Source organism: Heteronotia binoei, chromosome 2, assembly GCF_032191835.1.
Source record: "Heteronotia binoei isolate CCM8104 ecotype False Entrance Well chromosome 2, APGP_CSIRO_Hbin_v1, whole genome shotgun sequence".
NCBI lineage: Eukaryota > Metazoa > Chordata > Lepidosauria > Squamata > Gekkonidae > Heteronotia > Heteronotia binoei.
Genome location: NC_083224.1, coordinates 161,952,002 through 161,973,317, shown reverse-complemented (window position 1 = coordinate 161,973,317; position 21,316 = coordinate 161,952,002).

The window sequence follows — 21,316 nt, the reverse complement described above, 5'->3', positions numbered from 1 at the left end:
GGAAGGCCAGAGGGCCTACCCAGATGATGGTGGCGGTGATGCCCATGGAAGTGGAAGGTAGGCTTGACCCGACACAACAAGGGGGTTCTTGACCTTGGAGTTCATGGACGCCTTTGTCAGTGTATACATCGGGTGCAGCCGGGTTTTACAAGGGGATTCCAGGGCATAGTGGAATGGGGGTGCTGTCGGCTAAGCCTAGTATATCAGGGGTGGCGCCTTCAATGGTGCCAGGTCATTATTATCCTCGGGGCCCTTTGCAGCTGCCACTCCAAGTCAGCGTGCAGGGGGCTGCTCAGGGATCATCATTGCAGCCACCGGTAGGGGGTGGCCTTACCTTGGGGGCAGTATTTGCATATACAATGGCCCTATTCCCATTCCTTTCCAGCATTGCCCCTTTGGGGACACTGCTATGCCCCTGGGTGATCACCTTACAGCAAACACCAGGGAAAAGATACTGAGGGGAGTGTATGTCGACGTCTTTAATCTCCTGTATAGAGAATTAAAAAAGAAAGATAAAGAGGAGCTAGACAACAAGGACAAAGAGAAACTGAAGCACAGGAAGGTCGATAGGACCTGAGCCAACTGGCTGCCAGGTTTTCTTATTTATGCAGGGGTGATAGCACGAGCACAGCCTTTATGGGTGGCTCTGCTATTCCAGTCGTGTGACATCTTATATAAGGCATACACGGATTTTTCGGGTGCTGCATGGCTGCAGTATGACGAAGAATTCCGTATGAGGGTGGTGCTTAATCCCAGCATTCCTTGGGATCAGATGGATCAGGCTCCTTCTGAGTAAGCGATGCCTAGGTGGAGGAGGGCATACCCAGAACCAGCCGGCCAGTCACCAGCCAGTCTGTATGGCTGGTGGCTGGGGCAGGGCAGCTCGCCCTATGCCTGGCAAGATAGGCTGCCTACCACCCTTATGCTTGCCTGGCTTAGTTTGCCCCCATGCTGTTCTGAAATTGTTTAATAAAGTGGCCCTGGTTACCCCAAATATTGTGTTGCTTCATTATTCCAACTGTGTGTGTGTGGGGGGGGGGGCAAATATAGCATCCAGTTCATGCAAAGTGATGGTATCAATTTACTCTGCTCTTGTTAGACTTCTGGAGTATTTTGGACACCATTATTTAAAAAGGATGTTGACAAGTTGAAACATTTCCAAAGGAGGGCAACAAAGATGGTGAGAGATCTGGAGCAGGGATGGGCATGAACCAGGAAAATGGAGCTTTGTTCCAGTTTGTGGGGTCACACAAACCATGAACCTTCATAAGCCTTCCCATTTTGTTTTGTAAGGTTAAATTAGAGCACCTGCAGAAGTTCACTGGTTATTGGTGCAATTGTAACTTCCATAGATAATTAATGAAGGTAATTCAAAGCCCATACTGAAAAATCTAACCAGGTTCTCATTTCCTTCCTGTGTTTCATCTTGAATACACAAACACAAACACACACACACACACACAAATGAAAAACTGAATTGGAACATAGAAAGAGGGATTTAATGTCTGTGATATATTCTTGAGCTTTGAAAAGACTAATTTTCTGGATTTATTAAATGTATAATTTTTGGAAGAATACCTTACAGCTGCAGCTTTGAACTACAGTTTGGAAACAGTGTTCTGTGAAAATAACACAGCAGAATTCCCTTCTACTCATGTTTTTCAAACATTTGATCCATTAATTTAAACACTTGGGAAAAGTATGAACCGTGTATTTAGTGTTGAATCTAAATGATAAAGAGATTAATTTTGTTATCATTTTTGTGCAATTATTAGATTATTAAACTAAACAGCATATCATGTATCATTCAACATTATGGCACTTATCTAGAACAAGTGTTCTCATGTGCACATTTAGGTTTCATGTTCACAGAATTTCCCATTCACCCATAAAGATTGTAGAAGCTGGTGAATGAGAACATGTCCCACCAAATTGGTTGGCCCTAGTCCCATTATGCCAGCTTCCTTCCTGTCCTTAGTATATAGTCCAGAGAATGGCAGATTGTAAACTATAGAGGCAAGCAGTTGAACATATGAACATATGAAGCTGCCTTATACTGAATCAGACCCTTGGTCCATCAAAGTCAGTGTTGTCTTCTCAGACTGGCAGCGGCTCTCCAGGGTCTCAAGCTGAGGTTTTTCACACCTATTTGCCTGGACCCTTTTTTGGAGATGCCAGGGATTGAACCTGGGACCTTCTGCTTCCCAAGCAGATGCTCTACCACTGAGCCACCGTCCCTCAGTTTGTGGCTTATCTTTGTTTAAGCTGATTTGGGAGGGGCTTGGAAAGAGATGGCTGTTTCAACAGGTAGGCTACCTTTCTTCCTCCCCTTTGGGGGTAGAGAAGGGCACACAGCCTCTTCTTTCCTTCCTTCTCTGGGAGGGTAGGGCCAGGATGGGCTGGGGTCAGGCCCATAGCCACAGACGGACTGTGGGGGCCCTGCCTCCAACTTTCTGTTGGATGCCCCTACTCAGGGCCCAAACCTTCCCTCCCTCCCCCTGCCACTTGAGGGACTGTGGGGGTGAAAATCATGTGGGAAGGGTGATCAGGAGCAACCACCACCCTTCTTACATGATTTAAGGGGTCCATCAATCTGCTGCTCAGCAGGCACTTTAAATCACACATGACACTAGTGGCTGTTTCTGCCACCCTTCCCGCTTGATTTAAACAGCCCTCCATCCCCTTGCTGCTTCCTGAAGGGCTGCAGGGGTGAAAACTGAGAGTGTGGGGGCTGCCCCCTCCCTCCATTGTGATTTAAATCACATAGAAGGGTGGCATTCCTAATACTTGAGAAAATGTGGCAAACTCTTGCCCCTTTTGCTACTATAGCACACATATCTTAATTTCTTCTATCTGAGAGGTAAGACAAAATAAATGTTGAAGCCCTTCAAACATATCCATTTTGTTAGCCAAATCTGATTACTGCCAGATTTTAGTTCCATGTTCCTTTCTCTTAGGTCCTGCTTCTTCATTAGTCAACCCTTAACATTTGACTTTTTCAGTTTCTCCTTCCTTTGGCTGCTTTGCCTGAAATTATTGCTTCACTTGCTTCTCTCTCTGACCACAGTAATAAGTGTGAAAGGGAATATTAGTTCTTCTCTTTCTTCATCAATTGGCAAAACAAGAATCAAAGCACATTCCCTTTATAACATTTAATGCAAGACTGATTAGTGTGGAATCTGGTCTTCTATGGAATCAGTGAGACTTAAGCATGCCTACTGGTGTACTAGACTATGCCTAAAGACTTTAATTAATGGGATTTCCTAGTTAGAAGCCACCCTCAGCGATGCTAATTGATGATGATCTATCACTGCCAAGGTGTAATTTCACTGAAGTTTCTAATTACAGCTAGACCAAGGTTTTGAGTTTCTAGAAAATTCTAGGGAGATTAATCCCAAAGGTTGAGCAAGTGAGGGTGGCAAGCCCATGTGTCAACATCAGGGCTGCCACCAAAACATGGTAAATATTACAGGGTGTGTGTGATCTATAATGCATTGTGTTTATACCTAGAAAAGTAATTTCCTCATTTATTCCCTGTCATATCTGTTTTCTTAAAACAGAATGGTTCTCTTCTGTCAGTAGCATTCAGAGCAGATGGCTAGCTCTGTGTGTGTTTGTGTGTTAATAGGGATGCTCCTAGAGATACTCCACCAGCTGCTCTCTCCCTTCTCCATAGAACCTTAGAATATAGGAAAGGAGACTAAAGCCTTCTTTTCCTCCATCCCCTGTACCCCTTACCGAGTTTCCAACAGTCTCAGGGGTTGATCTACCAGCCTTTTGCTCATACTGACAACACTATTCTGAACACCAAACCTCTTCTCAACAGTGTTCTGCATTTTCATTCTTAGTGTTTTTGTTCCAAATTTTATACAACAGATTTAGATTAGAACCTTCCAGTTGCCTTAAGGTATTGATAATTAATTAGCTGCCTTGCAATCTATAGGTCTATACTGGACTATTAGTTTCAAAACTATAATATGTGGAAAGAGATCATGCTTATTTTTTCCCTGAGTAGACATTTTTCTGAGCCTTATTACTGAGAGCTATCTGATGATTCTGGAACTGATCCTGAGGTCTTCAGCATGTAAATTAAATGCTCTAAAGATGATTGGGCTGTTAAAATGGAGCAAGACTTAGCCAAGCTGAGCAACCCATGTGTAGGTCACTTTTTTAAGATCCAGCCATCAATAGCAAAGGCACCAAGTATAGGCTTGTTCATCACCACCTACCACACCACTGCTAAACGGGTCTAAGATAGTGTTGCCAGGTCCAACACAGGAAATATCTGGGGACATTGGGGGTGGAGCCAGAAGCAAGGTTGTGACAAGCACAATTGAAAGGAGATCTGGCCACATTTAAAGAAGAAGAGATTGGATTTATTCCCTGCCCTTCACTACCTGAAGGAATCTCAAAGTGACTTACAATCTCCTTTTCCTTCCCCTCCCATAACATACACCCTGTGAAATAAGTGGGGCTGAGAGAGCTCTCCCAGAACTGCTCTTTATCAGAACAAATTTAAGAGAGTTATGGCTGACCCAAAGTCACTTCAGCAGTTGCATGTGGAGGAGTAGGGAATCAAACCTGGTTCTCCCAGATAAAAGTCTGCACACTTAAATGCTATACCAAACTGCCTGGACTGCACTCCTTTTAAATGCCTTCCCTTCATTGGAAATAATGGATAGGTGCACTTTCTTTGGGGGTTTATAGAATTGGGTCCCCTGGTCCAATCTTTTTGAAACTTGGGGGGGGGGGTGAGGAGAGGCAGAAGATGCTATGCTGAAAATTTGGTGTTCTTCACCTCAAAAAATAGTGCCCCCAGAGCCCCAGATATCCATAGATTGATTCTCCATTATAACCTATGGGTCCAGTTTCCATGGGGTTGTCCAGCAGACATTCAACCCCGCCTCGCTTTCTGATAACCCTGAAGTGGGGGTGTTATGGGAAATGCTTATGTCTCCTTTTAGAATGGGGAAATTAGCAATATGGAGACTAGGTAGAGTGAATTAGGAGCAAAGGATCTTTTCTTCAATAATACGGAGGTCGGGTTTTCAAGCAAGAATACTCCAGGCAAATATATTTCATAATGTTTACTTAAAATATGTAAAAAGGGTACATTCACACACAAATACATAATGCAGGCAAGCAGGAAGCTAGGAAGGGTAAAGGTTATCAATAGAGGGATTGAGGGGGTCTTGAAGGGATTGAGGGGGCAATATTACCTGGTCCAGATGTGGTGAGGTTCAGTTACAACTTGAAGATGTAGACAAGCACTACCATGTGCCATGTCTGAGGGGCCCCTTACTTAAAGTAATGGGGGGGAACAACCTGGTTACTTTTGCTCAGCTGAGAGAGAGAGAGAGATGAAGCTTTCTCTCATGTTATAATCTTTTTTGGAAGGGAAGAGGTCCTCCCAGAAAAGGGGCTGGCTTGTGGTGGGCAGTGATTAGTCTTTTCTGGGTACCTGATTGGGTGCCCACCTCAAGCCAATGAGCAGACCTGACTCTGGTCACCTGAATGGATCTCCAGGTAACAATAGGTAGTGCTGGTTTAGTAATGTCCACCAAATAGGTTACAAAAGGTCAGGATATGTGTTAATTGTTCAGGCGGTTTAGCAAAGATACCCCTGAGGAGAGGCAAGCAAAGAGATCGAAGAATTTGTCCAGGTGTCAGACATTACCATAGCATTAGACAAAGAGAAGCTGAGTTGCAGCAAAAGGGCTAGGGAGATGGCTGATTAATCAGTAGTTGAGGATTAGGGTGTGAGCAATATTTACCAGCAGTCCCCATTGTTATTATGCACTCCGTTTGAGCAGGAGAGAGGGCCATGTACAGAAGGAGCCTTTAGGTGGGACTAGAACAAGCTCTCTACTTTACTCCATTTTGAATGAAGTATTTCTTGGCCTGTTTCTAGTCAGACTCCATTTTGTATAGCTTGGGGTCCCCTTAGCTTGAGTGGGGTACCCCTTGAGGCAGGGAATCCCCTGCCTTTAACTGAGAATTGGCAAGCCTAGAGATGAGTGGCTCCTTTGGCATTTCCAGGACAATTGGGGCTCAATTTGGCTTGCTCCTGACCCCACAGTGACACTCTAGAAACTTTTCCAGTAAGCTTAAAGGATCAATCCACATCTCTCTTTTTTTTTTAGTGAAAAGTTCAAGTTTATTTGGTAATGTGATAATTTACAGCTTTTAGTTTTCCATAAATGTAAACAAGTAAATACATGTTGTTCCAGTAGGCAAACATTGGTAAAATTGATACAATTTACAGTAAATGAGAATTCAGATCAAGAGAAAAATTAACAAATGAATATAAAAGCAAATTACATAACCAATCAATTATTCTGGTTTAGCCACCATAATAACTCTGGCAAAGGTGCATCATTAGATGAAAATCAAACTAGAAAGAAAAAGATCATGTTGAGCTTTATCTATAATTGAGTCATCAATAGGTGTTTTATTAATAAAGGGAAGCTATTTTTTGACAGAGTGTTTTCTAATATCAAATTAGGAATACTCAAGATCAAATGTAATTTTATCTAAAATAAAATAATCCCATAACTTCATCAGCCATGAACTTTTTGAAGATGGGGTCCGACTGTTTCCATGTTGTCACGATGGCGTGTCTAACTGCTACAACCATAAGAGAAATTAGTTCACGAGTATGTTTAGGTACGTTCAGGGTTTCCCATAAATTCAGTAATGCTAGTTCTGGGGTGGAAACTCCAGTCATATTAGTTATTTCAGTGAAAATTTTAACCCAGAAGGAGTAAACGGATGGACAAGTCCACCAAAGATGGAAGAAACCTAATTCTTCACAATTCTTGTGACACTTAGGTGATACGGAAGAGGTTATATGAGATAGATGAATGGTGGTTAGATACCATTGTGATGTCACTTTGTAGGTCTGCAATTGGATGTTAAGAGCTCATAGATTTGAGAACTCCAGGTCAAGTGCCATTGATCGTCTTTTAGGGCATGTTGGAGATCAGCATGCCATGCTTTTTGATAGTGTGATGGGGTTGAAGAGAGCAAAAGTTTATATATCTTGGCAATCAGCCCTTTAATGGGGGTTGAGTCATGATATAGTATTTTTTTCAAACTATGTAAGTATTAATCTCATCTTTGAGCTAAAACTCTTGGAGTTAATTAGATGTCTGAGCTGCAAAAATTCGAACCAAGGGAGCTTAGTACCATACTTAGTATCGAGGGTAGCTTTATCATACAAGTCTCCCTTGGTAGTGATATCAATAAAGCGGGTTATATTGGCTTATCTCCATTTGATAAAGGAAGTGGAAGAAATCGCTGGCTGAAACCAGCTTTGACCAGTGAACGTAGATAATAAAGAGGTTGAAGGAGCTATAGTTTTGAAATGTTGAAGCCACACCTGGAGAGCTGAGGCTGTGAAGATATTGTAATATGAATTAGCAGAAAAATTGTACGTGGTCTTCCAAAGCACTTCCTGGAAAGAGCTGGGGTCTAGGTATGAGGCTTCTATCCATTTCCAATCTGTCTGGTGTGTGGTACGATACTGTTTCACTAACCCCATTAAAATGATCGCATCATGGTAGAGGGTTAAATCTGGTACCACCAGACTCCCTTCAGTGAGAGGACAACAAATTGTATAGACATTGACTCTAGGCCTTCTGAATTGTCAAATAAAACGATTTAAATAAGATGGCCAAAGTTTCAGCATCAAGAGGGGGACAGAAATTGGGAGGGCATCAATCCACATCTGGCTGTGCTAGTGAATTGTGGACCTCCCCCTTCAAAGTATTAATTCTTGGTTGATCTTGCTAAAATTACCATAGCCTAATAGCTCCAATCATGTGACCTCTGTCCCTCAAAAAGGGAGGTAGAGAAAGTGGCATCTTACTACTATCAGCTGTTAGTGTGCTGCACTTAGGTTATTGTTTCAGTGCTGTGGTGATAGAGTTGCTTGGGAGAAACTGGATATACTAATTCCAATTCCAGAAACCTTTATTGGCATAACTATGTACTAATTTAGATCTGTTAGTTTTCAGAGGATGTGTGATGTCAGTCAGTGGTAAAAAAAAATGCAACTTCATGTAGTGCTGTGTGAGAAATGTTTAATTTATCATTGATTTTCCAATAAAGACAAATGGTCCCCCTCTACACCAAATGGCATTCCTTGTGTCTGATGTAGATATGCATATGCTGTCAGGCTGCAACCAATTTATGGTGACCCCCAGAAAGGGGCTTTCAAGGCAAGTGACATGTCTTCCTCTGAAGAGTCTTCCATGGCGATCCCCCATCCAAGTATTGAGTATACTGAGTTTCCAAAATCCAATGAGATTGGGTTATACCATCCTATTTCAAATCTCAGGTTGTGACATACATGGTGACTTTTCAGCATAGCACTAAATGTTAACAATACCAAGCTAATGTCTAGATTGCAACCCAAATCTGGACCAAGTAGTTCAAGGACAACAATCTGCAAGCCTAGGGGTTTTTTTTTGTAATGACACTAGGTGCTGTAGCAGCAGCAAATTATTTTTCTGTCCCTTAGCCAAAAGGTGATGGGTTAGCAAGCCATAATTAAAAACACAAACAAATAACCTTATGAAGCTCTTCCTCCAGATGTCCAATTAGTAAGCATCATCCTCCCTAATTAACATCAGTAATTGAACCCAGATTGGAAGGCTAGGATCATTTTAGTCCTTTAGGCAAGGCAGTAACTTGGTGACTGCCTAATTAGTTGCCCTTTGGGATCTATTTGTCCTACTCCATAAGTCATTCTGTTTGTAGAGACCAGTCATCAAATACCAAGGAGAAAAGCAGGCATCAATGGACAAGCCGCGAGTTGGGGTACTCAAGTGTATAAACATTGCTGAGGTAGCTGGTTATATATTTTTGGCTGTTTCAATACATTGTGAATTATTTGAGGTGTTTATAAGAACCCTGGAGCTAGAATCCCTGTAGTCCCAAATGAATTCAGATATTGTGATTTGGATTTATAGTATTTTGATTTTTAAAAGATTTGCATTTTCAGTGAACTTGTGTATTGTCAGTATTTTATGGTTTGTACTATCTTCTTTATCACATTCAATATTAATAATTACAATTTTATGTAATTGTACCTTATTTTACACTGAAATAAATCTACTTGGTCTACTAGTAGCTATTAGCTATAACAACTAAATGGAATCTCTATGTTCAATAGCAGTGCACCTTGACACAGGTCTTTTTTGTGATACTACTCTCTACTACCATATCATTTGGTACCCTCCCAAGTCCTGATTCTCATGTGCTGCCACATTCAGCCAGAGAAAGAGAGAGGAGGAGTTATTTGGGTCTGGCATGCACAGAGCTGCTGGATTGGACATGGAGAGTCCCAAGCTGCCATGGTGAGATGGGCACACAGAGTTGGCGTACCACAAGTTCAGCTGCCATAAGTGGTGAACCAAGGAGCTAGATATCCACAAACCTGGGCATGATTCAAGTCACCACAGCTAAACTAGGAGGGAAGAAGGAGCCCAGCTACCACCACCCTGCAGGCTGGATGGGGAGCACTACTCCTTCCTCCTGTATGAAGAGGCAGGCCAGGTGATAACAATGAAATGACTCACCACAGGATGAGGCAGGCAAGGAACTGCAATTGCCCCTTGAGCTGGGTGGGCAAGGAGCTTGCAGGGGGAAAGGTCAGATGGGAGGGAGTCTGCAGAGAAGATTTCAAAGAAGATTTCTGGATGCTGCATCAAGGGGGGAAAGACCCCAAGGGGGGAAGGAGGGTAAGAGGTGCCAGCTTGGCAACTGTCGCTGTCCTTAATCGAAAACCTGGTGGAACATTTCTGCCTTACGAGCCCTGCAAAACTGTGAAAGATCTCGCAGGGCCCTTGTGTCCTCTGGCAGAGAATTCCACCAGGTCAGGGCCAGGACTGGAAAAGCCCTAGCCAACATCGAGGACAGATGGAACCTCTTTAGGACCAGTGATCACCAGCAAGTTTCTACCAGTAGAGTGTAATGCTCTTCCAGAAACATAGCAAAGGAGACATTCCCATAGATACTTTGGATACGTACTCAATTGGAAGCCAGTGCAGCTGGTGCAGGTTGAATATGTACCATCTGTGGTGCTCCTGTCTGGAGAGGATTTTCGCTGCCACATTCTGGACCTGTTGGAGCTTCCAGGTCAAACGCAAGGTAGGCCAATGTAGAGTGAGTTACAGTAGTGTAATCTGGTGGTGACTGTTGCATGGCCACTGGACAGCCATTGATCCAGCAAGGCAGTTCATTTTTCATTTTTTCAAAATACTAACATCATGTCTTTCAGTTATACAATATTAAGGCAGCTAACAAAATACAAATAAAATTGTGATAACATTAAAGTTTCAGCATAAAACCAACTTTAAAAAATTAAATAATACTTCCATAAAGCAGTAATTTTGAATATTAATTCTGTTCAGTTTATCCACTTATCTCCAAAAGACTTATGAAACAGAATGGTCTTTGTGTGTCAGTGGAGGGTGAGTGGAGGAGTAAACTGGTTTTCTCAAGGGAGAAAGTTCCAAATGGCGGCTGCAGAGGTTGAAAAGTCTCTTATCATTGTTCCCTCTAAACTGAGTTAGCATGAGCTAACTCACAGATTTTTAGCCTCCAGTTCACACATTTTTGTTTTAGCTCAGGAAGGATGACCACAGAGCACACTAATTTATGCAACTTTAATGCCAGTAGCTCACAAAGTAGAATTTTTGCTCACAAGACTCAGCAGCTTAGAGGGAGCATTGTCTCCTACATATCCATCCACCATACAGCTAATGGGTACCAATAAGATCTCCTACCGAAAATCTGTGAGAATGGATAAATCCACATAGTTTTTGGATTCTTCTTCTACTGCCTACCTCTGAAATAAATGAATTTACTTTTGTAGGATCAGGATTTCATGAACAGTCCTTATAGCTGAAAGTAATCATTTTGGGCAGACATGCAGTGAGTGAGCTCATGACATGAGGGATCACATGCAGTTCCCTACGATGGTGGATGCTAATCTGCTATGTGAATGATAGTTGCATAGATTGGGCTAATCTGCTATGTGAGCAATAGTTGCACAAATTGGGCTGTGACAGGGGTACATTTTCTGATGGAGATTCTTTAGATATGTGGCTGCTCCTCCACCTGCCATCGACCCCTGTTCAGTATATGAACCTGCTCTCTGTCCCAAATGTGCCAAAAGAATTGAGAAGACTAAATAGGGGAGTGGTAATAAATCCAGGAGACAATGAAAATAACAGCTGTATGATACTTTACTATATAATTCTTCCCGTTCTTAAATGCATTATTTACTCTGTATGTTTGGGCTTCTTTGTTAAATCTTTACTAATAATGCTACACAATCAAGCATTGTGTACTCTATTCATGCCGACAGCATAATGGTTGCTTTAGCCCACAGTTCTTTTCTTCCGTCCTAACCCCCCAATTGTATAGAGAGTTATGTTCTCATGAAGAATGCTGGTGTAGCAGATCTGTTTAATTATAGATTGTTGGATATTCCACTGAGAAAAGGGCCTTGCTTCAAGTACTGCTATGCTAATTGAGATCTCTGCGACTTGAGGGACTGCTATATATGGAACAGCCTTCCAAATGAGTCTTTGCTTGAATGACTTCCTTGATGAAATATAGATGAAGAAAACTACTTTGTGCAGGCTGTCTACTTCCATAAATATGAACAAGTTTGTATGAATGCAATGAGTGCATTCAAAGAGCTTTTGAAAATCTGGTTTACCAGAGGTAGCCTAAATGACTGAAGAGCAAAGCAACTTTGAAGAGAACTTGCCATAAGAGAGCCTGAATGTCATCTGATGAATTCTTTTGCTGTCTAAAATGTATTAATTGCTGTTATATTTATTTTTATTTTATCAGTGGGAGGGTTTCTAAAATCATTTCCCAATGCCAGTAAATCTCCGCAACATTTGTTTAATGTAGTAACTTATGCAATAGTTATAGCCAAGTGCTTGTTGCTGGTTCAGCTGAGTTTGAAGGATAATTCAGGTACACAGGATTATCACTTCTTGATTGGATCTTCCAAGAGAGTAAATGTGATACTGCCCAACAGAGTGGGTTGCCATATTCACCAGGCACTCATCAAATATAGTGAAGTCTACTGATACATCTGGACCTGCTCAGAGAACCGGCCTACCTGATTCTGGAGCACAATATTTCCTCCACACAGTTTTTTTCTCCCACTTTATGGAAGCATTTATTTATTATTTATTTAGTATATTTTTATCCCTTCCTTCAAGGAGCTTATGGCAGTGTATATTGTTTTATCCTTATGACAGCTCTATGAGGATAAGGTCAGGCTGAGAGAGAGTGATTGGCCCAATGTAGCATAACAAGCTTCATATTTCTTAGGAAATGCACATTTTCTAGGTCTCCAGACTGCTTTAATTAAATATTGTATCATTCGATGCAAAGAAATTTCAGTGAGAAACAATAGGACAAAAAATTGTCCTAGTAATACAGCAGGAAAGCTAGAGTAACACGTAGCAGTTGATATCTAGACAAACAATTAACATTATGTCAACATAACTTTCTTCAATTACATCTCAGACTATACTTTTATTATTATAAATCCACTGAAAAATAATTTTTTATTAAAAAGCAAAATAATAGAGAAGTATATGAGGAAATTTCAACCCTCCTATTATGCATTATTTCTATATAATAGCTACTGTAGACTTTGTACACTCCCACAAGAAAGCTGTTACACATTCTCACCACTTAGCAATTGCAATCAATTTCTTTTCTAATATAAATAAAACCCAACATAAGATGTTCATTTTTATTACTACCTTTTTCTAACTATTAAAGTTTTTGAGTGGATTTATTTCTTCCAGTTCAGAAATATAATTTTCAGAAAACAAGTTCTCCAATGGAATAGCTGCTATAATATCTTTAATGGTGTTTGCCTGTGTCCTTTATAAAGTTTATATCTCCACTACCAAGCAATACATTTTAGGACACACATAGCCTGGCCCAACAAAGCCCCATTTATGACAGATCCTGCCCTCATGAATTTGACACCCCTGTCTAGCATACATTTTACATAAACAGAGAAAAAGAAAGGAAGGGGAAATGAAACTATTTGTAACTCCAGATGGATCCAGTCAATTAGAGCAAACAAAAGGACCTTTGAAAAAAAATCACACTGAATGGGTTCACCAAAGGGAAAATTCTGGAAGCATCATGTCAGCAGCACATCAAATAGTGCAGTGAAATGATTTCTATGCTGGATCTTAGCCAAGTTATAAGGACATAAGAGAAGCCATGTTGGATCAGGCCATTGGCCCATCTAGTCCAACACTCTGTGTCACACAATGGCCAAAAAACCCAAGTGCCATCAGGAGTTCCCACAGTGGGGACAGGACACTAGAAGCCCTCCCAGTGTGCCCCCCAAACACCCAGAATACAGAGCATCACTGCCCCAGACGGAGAGTTCCAATGATAAACTGTGGCTAATAGTTACTGATGGACCACTGCTCCATATGTTTATTCAATCCCCTCTAAAAGCTGGCTATGTTTGTAGCCGCCCCCACATCCTCTCTCGAAGGTAGCCTGGGTAGGAAGAGTTCTAATCTCTTCACTCCTGAAAAGAGGGAAGGACAAATAAGTTTCCTTTCCACCTATTTAGATGGAAACGGCTGGGGGTTCAGCTCCACATAGGAGGCATCAGAACGTCAGCAAGCCCTCATCTTTCACCATTCACAAATTCCACTGCATTTTTTGTGTGATTTATATTTTAAATTCTAATAAAGCTGAAAGAGGATGGGGGAGGGGACATGTACACATCCTTGCACATATGCTACAGATTCTACATAGCTGTGCTACCTAACTTAGTGAGGTGGGCACATTTTATTTTGTTTCTGTAGAGTTACCTTCCTGTTGTTCAGTCTTTGCTTGCCTAAGAAATTTAGAGTTGTTGATTGCTCAGGTTGTGCAGTATCTCTCTTTGGAATTCCATAATCATAAAATTCTATTCCATGCACACAAGGCAAATGACTCCAGGGTTGCCTTCTGGCATGCTTCCTCTCAGCCCTATTTCCCTTGTTATGATTTAAACAACTGGACTGAACAGTTGTGCTGGCAACAAGCTTGTAGGTTGGGAAGAAGGACTGCTGTGCAAATTTGCAGCCTTCAGGCTCTTGCTAGAGATATAAATACACCTAGAGAACATTATGCCAGCAATATGTGTAGAGTGTGGCACTATATGAGTGCCAGAAATCAGCCAGAAGACAGATGGTACATATTATGGGGTTATAAGATCATTAGTGGTGGTACAAATTACCCCTACTGGTTCTTTACTAAAGCTGTTGTAGTATTTCTTTATTGAGAGTGGGGCTAGGACTATTATTTCTTTTAAATTCTTTGAAAATTAAATGGTTTTATGAAGCAGGGACCTGTAAAGTTCCACCTGCATAGATATATATATGTTATGATAAATGAGCTCATCCATTTTAATGCCTGTTTTCCTTGACTTAGATGTAAACTATCCTTGTTGACTTATAATATCCCCTGATTCTAACAGTAGTTCCATAGAAGAAGTACTATGTCCACAGCCCCCTGCCCTATTGCAGACACCCACTTTGCCCCTTGAATTATTCATGATGTTCTGATCCCCCAAGACCAAAATTTGGAAGGAGGGAGACTCAGTAAACTGCATTAGGGAGGTGGGAAGGACTCACTGCATAAGCTGCTTCCAGATCATCATGTTTTTTTGTTTTGTTTTAGTTTTGAATGATCTTTTAAGTAGTCTCTTCCACACAGCATCCTTCTCCACTTAATTCTACCTGGAAAAATGAATTTCATACCTGCATCTGCTAACAAAAGAAATTTTGTCCACATCACATGAGTCAAAATTGCCTACTCTGAGAGCTGATGCAATCGATTGTATGGGAATGGGAGGGAGGCACAGATTCAAAAGTTCAATCAGCTGAAGTTTCACTTATTGGTCATAGTGTGTAAATCCCTGTCTCTCAGACTAAGTCAGTCTGAAGAATGCATAGGATTGTTCTGTGGACAGACCCTGAGTTGTATGAAAGAAGCTGAGACAGGATACAAATATGGTTAATGAAAAATGCACAAGGCGCCGTTTTATAAAAATAACCTGTAGACTGACTGGGGGTTCATGAGGATAAAGGTGGGGAGTCTCCAAGGCCACAATACAGATGGTATCCTAAAGAAACAGTTGTTGAAGTTCTGTTAACCGTTTGTGTAGTATGCACATTTTTTGAATTATGTATCCGTTCAGCATGCCAGCACAGAAAAGTTTTCACCCCAAATGATAAGCAATGAAGAATGGCATTCGATTGAAACTCCTTGATAATGAATATGGACAGGCAGGTCATTTTTGTGAACTTGAGCAGATACAGGGCTATTAACCTACTTCAGCAATGTTCAAACAATGTCTGTGAGACTGAAATGTGATGAATTATGCAAGGAGCAGCAGAACAACGTTTCCCCATTCATGTGCTGTGAGAGTAGAGGCTGGCAGTGTCTATGCACAAACATGTTACATTACACTTAAGCAATCTACCTTTTCACACACCTACACACAAAACTTGCAATCAAAATATATACATGCAAAAATTAAGAGAAATGTGGGTTATTCTGTTGATTCCTACAGATATATTAAAAGAAAAAAAAACTTTTGAGAAATTTCACTGGTATGGAAACCCAAGTCTTTCTCACAATTTCTCTGACATTTTAACTGTGCATAACTCTTCAAATTTTGTAGCCTAACTGGTAAACTAAGGGACAAACTACATGTTAAGTACAAACATCATAGCAGAGCAAAAGTGATTTTTCAGTGCAGGAATAGCAGGGAAGGAATACTAAATACTTAAGGCTTTCTCATATCTGGTGTTTTTCTTTAGGAACTCCCACCCCACATCCTATCAACTTTCCCCCACAATATGGTTTAGACATGTTTTTACCTTGCACCCCATCTTTTACCTCAAAGACTCAATAGAAAGGATGATACTACTGGAAGCCCTAGTATCTGAGCAATACTGCTCAAGGATTGGCAAAAATAGAACATCACATAAGTAATGTCACTATACTTCAGAAGTGACCATGGCTGATGTACAAAAGTGGGGGAGGGGAACCTAGTCCAGACATTCAGAGAGAGAAAAGGCTGGTCCGAATGCCTCTTCCCTACCATACATACCTAAATATATATACACACACATATATTGGCCACTGTGTGACACAGAGTGTTGGACTGGATGGACCATTGGCCTGATCCAACATGGCTTCTCTTATGTTCTTAAATCCCTTTCCATTTTCCTTGCAGGAAGTCCCTTCTTGCTTTCCTCTAATTACCATTTTGAACTCCTTACTGCGTCAAACTTTTCTGGTTTGAATGAAAACATGCCATTCTTTACTGTTATATATTTTGAAATGGACATCTAAACAATCAATGTAAAACTTTAGCACCGTAAAGGTAGCTTGAAGTGAAATGTCTCCAAGCTCCCAAATTGCTGACTAGATCGTTCTCCTTGTTTGCTACTGGTGTTGTGTATAATTTATAGCTTTTAAGCATCATTAGTCAACTTTCTGATTTCACGTAGCTTCCAGTGGTCTCCTCAGGTGTGGCAAGTTTAATGATGCCTTCATTGTAATTGTGTTGAGTTGAATGTCAATTACTAGTTGATCAATACTAAATTTTGCTTTAGTCATCTATTTCAGTCTGGCTGAATGTTCAGTTTTACTTCTGAAGGCCATTTTACTTTGGTATCTACTTACATTTCCCTTTCTTAAAATCCTTGGCCCTGAACCATTGGTCCTAAGAAGCATGTTTGGGTACTCATATCCCTCTGATATCACCATATACAGAAACTATGAAATGGCCATGGTCTGTCAGATCATGGGTCCATTATAGCTCAACATTGTCTACTCTTAACTGGCCAGGTTCCTAGGTGGAAGAAGGCTTTTTCCAACACCAGCTACCTCAGATCCTTTAACCTGAAGACTCAGAGAATGACCTTGAGACCATCTGCATACATATGTGGTTTGCTGTTGAGTCCAAACAAATGGAACCATGCAGGCAAACTTGCAGTTTCTTTCCCCCCATCCAACTGTTGGGGCTCTGCATGCAGAGTTATCTTGGAATAATATCAATTGTGCTTCTCAGTAGGAACTCATTTGCATATTAGGCCATACCTCCTGACATCACCATTGTTTCACACCATTGTTTTTCTATAAAAATCCTAGCAGGAATTCATTTACATATTAGGCCACACCTTCTGATGCCAAGTCGGCTGGAACTGTATTCTTGTGCGTTCCTGCTAAAAAAAAGCCCTGGTGCTACTCATCAGCTGTTTAGGAGGAGTAGCAGTAGACTTAGTACTTTTGCTTTGCTAAACTGTTGGTGCAATTTTTTTCCCTTTCTTTAAAGTGCTATGAATGCATGGCTAATCAGCACAGCTAATTAGAAGCCTATAAAGGAGAGAACATAACATGAAAATAAGTATTATAAATGATGCTACAGGTAGGGTTGCCAGCCTCCAGGTGGGGCTTGAAGAGCTCCTGGCATTACAATTTATCTTCAGAGATCAGTCCCTCTTGAGAAAATAGTTGCTTTGATGGGTCAGCCCTATGGCATTATACCCTGCTGAGATCTCTTTCCTCTCCAAACTGCACCCTCCCTAGGCTCCACCCCTAAATCTCCAGGAATGTCCCAATGCAGAGTTGGCAACTCCTTCTACAGGTCATGTATTTTATCAAAATCAAAATATTTATGATCCAATCAACTAAGTTACATTTCTATTTTTGCTCTTACCCTTCCTACAGGAATTTTACTGCAATGTGCATGTTTCTTCCATCACTTACCTGATCTTTACAATAATCCTGTAAGGTATATTAGGGAGAAACTATCTTGTGTCATCCAGTGAGTTGTGGCTGAGCAGTGATTTTCATGCAAGTTTTTTTCAGGAATACTTCAATGTTCTGTTGTTCTACACTAGTTTGGTTAGTTCACTTTTCAGAAGGAACACCATTCTCCCCAGCAACTACCAAGATTTTTTTCCCTGGAAAATGTATGACACTTAATTTTTAAGGGAATGATCTTGCTTAGTGCCCTTTCCTGTGTGCAGAAAAGCCCCCAAATCCATGAAATTCATTCATGTGAGACTAGACACATAATTCTTTAGCACAAAATGCATGTAGACTGCAAGACCAAAATAGTGCTCCTAGGTAGCATAACATATCTACTTTGCAAAGCCACTTTTTAAATTGTTGTAGCAACCCATTTTTATACATGATTGCTCAGAAAATATATAGATTATAACATGAGTAAAATGTATTTAAGACTGGTTCCCATAGGGTATAATAGATAATCGATCTGTGAGTATCTGGGGCGGGTGTGTTTGTTGAGGTAGAAGCACCAAATTTTCAGCATAGCATCTGGTACCTCTCCTCAAAATACCCCCAAGTTTCAAAAACATTGGACCAGTGGGTCCAATTCTATGAGCCACAAAAGAAGGTGTCCCCAATCCTCCATTATTTCCAAATGGAGGGAAGACGTTTAAAAGGTGCACAGCCCCTTCAAATGTGATTGCCAGAACTCTCTTTGGAGTTCAGTCATGCTTGTCACACTCTTGCTCCTGGCTCCACCCCAAAGTCCCTAGATATTTCTTGAGTCGGACCAGGCAACCCTAATAACAGGCCCTGCCCTCCAGTTTACTATCTGAAAACAGGGAGGGAGAGTGACAAAAGGACTGGGTAAGGAGCTCTGTTGGACAGTTTCTGTACAATTTCTATTGAATTGGGCTGATCTTCCCTTGCTGGTACTTTTGCTTTGATGGAATCTGAAGAATTACCCTAGAGTGCTTTATTTTCCTATCTGGTGACCAAGCCTTGACTGTCTCAGAGGAACTGCAGTTGGAGGAGAACTCCCTCTAGCAAGAAGAGGATAAGTAAATTCCCTGTGCCAGCTTCATCTCTGGCTGATGGCTTCTTGAGATGGTGTTGTCTGGAGATTTTTTTTCTGGGAGGGAGAGGGAGGGCACACTTTTCTGGCACCTCTTAGTCCTCTGGCTGGTAACAGAGGGCAGAATGTCCCCCTCTCCCCAACTATTGTACACCACTGGGACAACTTTATGCAGAATTCTTGTTATTAATTCAAAAGAGTTTTCTGAGTGCCTGTGCCAAGTCACTTAAATAGTTGATCATCTCTAGGGGTTACTGATAGTGACTTGAATTCTGGTAATGAATCTCTGCTGATGGAAAGGATTTCCATCAGTGGAATGGGAGTTCCTCTCCTCCCCAGTCTCACTGAAGACTGAAATTCTAACTGAAATGCTTCTCCTGGGAAACATAGGCCTTCCAAGAATAGCATGAGAGAGAACTGGAAGTCTGTAGCAGTTGGGGAGAAGGAAATTGTCAAAAAGCATCCACTTTTGCTTATGGAAATTTACCACAGGATCCAAGTCATGGGGATTCCTCTACATCTTCTTGTAGGAGCTTGGATTAGCAGCCTCAAGGTGGGGCCATGCATTCTTCTGGAATGACAGTTTAATTCCAGATTACAGAGATAATTCCCTTGGAAAAAATGGAAAGTTTGGAGGGTGTACTTCATGCCTGAACTCTCTCTCTAAACTCTGCCTTCTTAGGCTCTGTTGCTGAATCCCCAGGAACTTCCCAGGCTGGAGCTGGCAACACTAATTGTTGCAGCTGGAGTGGTTTGAGCCTGGCATCCTGGGAGCCTTTTCTCACAGGAGAGTCATTGAAGTGGTGGTACATGGAAGGAGTTCAGGATCTTCTCCCAAATGACATCACTCTTCGATAAACTAAGGCAACAGTGGGACAGGCAGGAGCCTAACCTACTCACATATGGCCCATGATTTTTCACATTCCCCAGTGCTAGGATTAGCAGTATCCCATTTTTACGGCTGATCTCTAGTTGGCAGAGATCAACTCCCCTGGAAAAAATGGCTGCCTTGAAGGATGGACTCTATGACATTGTACCATGTTGAAGCTCCTCCCCTCTCCAAACCCTGCCGTCTCCTAGTTCCACCCCCAAAGTCTTCAGGTATTTTTCAACACAGACGTGGCAGCCCTATGCTACAGCATCAGTATAAAGTAAGCAGGATGTGACACAAATTGGAAGTCTTCACTTAGTGCTTGCCAGCTTGTTTTCCATTAGATAATAAATGACACCCCAGGAGGAGAAGCAAAACATAATAAAAGATTTAGTAGGCCTAATACTATTCCACTTCAGTATAAACATTTTTTCCTGTACTGTGGGGGCACAAAGCCTTTGCACTTGAAATAAGTTATAACAATGGAAATACTATTTGTTTCTGTTTTTTCCTCTACATAGGCTGCAGCTAACCTGTTGAGTCTGCAGAAGGCTGATTCATTTTAGCACTCACCATTAATGTGTTTATTTGTCTTGATTCAATTTATCATTGATGCTGGAGGATGGTGTTGCGATGCAACCTTTCTGAAAGGATTTCATCTGAGCCTGCAAAGAGGTGGGGGAGTGAGAAGAAGAGAATTAACTGCTGCTTAAGCAATGCCTCATCGGTAAGCAGCCAGGCAGAGGAAAAACCAAAAGTGGCATCTGGAACACATTTAAAGTCAATGAAGCTAAATACAACTGAGCAACTCTGTTGAGAGGGTGAGCCAGAAAGCACATAGCTACTATTACAGGATGAAAATAAAACAGAAATCAAGCAAATAGAGATGAGTACATCAATTATGGGTGGGTGAGTGAGTGGGGGAACATTAGCCTATTCTCGTGACTTGATCTTCAGAAATTGTCAGCTGCTACTATAATTAATCTTTGTGATTATAAATTTGAATGGTTATTTATAAATGACAATTTCATATGACATATTAAAATGTAATCTTTTGTATAGTTTCTATTATAACAGTTATATTAAAATTATATACAACGTTAATGAGAAGTTACCTGTGTTTTATTTTTATTAGATAATTGACAAGATAGGGAAAAATGAAAATACATTATGAGAATATGGTAGAATATTTTGAGTAGGTTATTATCATGGTTTCCTCAGCTACTATGTCATACATTTTTCTTTTCTTTATGCTTTTAAATCAAGGATTGTCTTTAATATCTGCAAGATTGTCCTCTGTGTGGTGTTCTTATAATCTTATTTTTATTTCTTCTTTCCCTACAACTTTTCTTTATTCTGCATCCCTTTAAAAGGTTTTAAATAACATTATAAAAAAGGAGAAATCATCACCTGCTGATGTGTGAAGATTCAGCTGTTCCTAAAAGCACAGGAACTGACCAACAAAATGGCTGCTCTTTGTATATCTGAATACAGATAGGGTTAGA